The following is a 1,976-nucleotide window of genomic DNA, read 5'->3' as shown; positions in this document are numbered from 1 at the left end:
AAATTTCACTAAAAGGGAAGCAACATTGCCTGAAGAAGAACGCTTATGCGAAAAATACTTAATTGAAAACATTTAAGTGAAAAATGATGGACGTGTACGAGTACAAGTACGGTTACCATTTAAGGTTTCACCGACAATATTAGGCAACTCTTTCCATAATGCCAGGAAAAGATTTCTCGCTCTTGAACGACGTCTATCTAACAATAAATTACTAAAAAACATGTATGCGGATTTCATAAAAGAATATATTGAACTCGGTCACATGGTTGCCATAAAAAACTTTGATTTCAATAGCTTGCGCTATATAATTCCACATCATTGTGTACTCCGTCCACAAAGCACTACGACCAAGCTTCGGGTTGTATTCGACGCCTCTGCGCGCACCACTTCTGTTCATTCTGAAATGAAATACTCATGGTTGGAGCAACAATTCAACCAGAACTTATCATCACATTATTATCATTTCGTTTATATCCCTACGTATTAACCGCCGATATGTCAAAAATGTATCGGCAATTTTTGATTAACGATCAATATCAACGATATCAACTCATTTTGTGGAGAAACGAACCTTATGAGCCATTACAGTTGTTTCAACACAAAACTGTAACTTACGGATTGGCTTCTGCACCATTCCTAGTCATTCACAGTTTATTTCATATTGCTGATGTCAATAAAGCTGCCTTTCCTCTAGTATCGTCTGCTATTCGTGAAAGTTTTTATGTTGACGATTTGTTGACTGGTGCAGATAGTATAGACAACTTGCAAAAACTAAAAATTGAAATCATAGATGTTCTTTGTTCTCATGGTCTTTCTCTGACTAAACGGCACTCGAATTCTACACAATTATCTGACGCATTTTATAATAAAGTTTTAATTAAAACAACTGAAGAAAACATTACCAAAGCGTTAGGTACGTCATTGAAACCTTTAGCTGATACCCTTTGTTATCGCTATGAATTACCAGATATGCAGTCAGTTACAAAGCGACCTGTTCTACCAATTATTTCCAAAATATTTGATATCCTCGGTTTGTTGAGCCCCGTGAGAATACGTGGCAAAATATTAATGCAAGAAATTTGGATTCGACGATTAGATTGGGATGAAACACTACCACCCCATCTCCATAACATTTGGTTGCAGATTAAAGCCGATTTAAATTTCATTAATAAAATAGGAGCTCCTCGTCATGTACAAACAACATCCAATTCTCGCTGTGAAGTTCATGGCTTCGCAGACGCACCAACGCGAGCATATGGGTACTGCATTTATGTACGTTCTGTTATAAACGACACTTACAAAACAACGATACTTATTGCTAAATCTAAAGTGGCACCGATTAAGGCACAATCGCTTCCTCGTTTGGAGTTATGTGCAGCACTGTTACTGAGTAGGAGTAGACAAAAAATCAAGGATAAAGTAATAAAATATTGCACTAACATATATTTTTGGACTGACTCAGAGATCGTGCTAAAGTGGCTCAACATTGATTCGACGACATTTAATTGCTTCGTTGCCAATCGAGTCTATGAATTTCAGGAAATTTCAAAAGGCATTAGCTGGAAACACGTACCAAGTACACAAAATCCTGCAGACATCGTTTCACGTGGCTGTAGCGCTCAGGATCTTGTAAGTACGATTTGGTTCTCTGGACCAGAGTTTCTAATGAAAAATTCATCGCAATGGCCTGTAAGCAAGAAGGAATAGAACATTAAAATCCAAGTGTTTAAACGAGGGCGAGAAAAAAGTTGCTCTTGGTTTTTGAATACAATTTGAATTTATTTAATTTAAAACAATTTACTAATAAAATGCAAAATAAAATAAAAATGTAAGTAATACGATCAGCAGACGAAACCGTACGCGGGGAGAAGTCGATATCTTGTCGATGAATGTCGAGCACAGTGTCCATGTGTGGCTTGCGTAGATCGAATGTATAAAAAACCACTATAGTGAATACGCGGCGCAGTGAGGAATCG

Source organism: Bactrocera neohumeralis, chromosome 4, assembly GCF_024586455.1.
Source record: "Bactrocera neohumeralis isolate Rockhampton chromosome 4, APGP_CSIRO_Bneo_wtdbg2-racon-allhic-juicebox.fasta_v2, whole genome shotgun sequence".
NCBI classification, from domain to species: domain Eukaryota; kingdom Metazoa; phylum Arthropoda; class Insecta; order Diptera; family Tephritidae; genus Bactrocera; species Bactrocera neohumeralis.
This window is presented reverse-complemented; position numbering follows the sequence as displayed.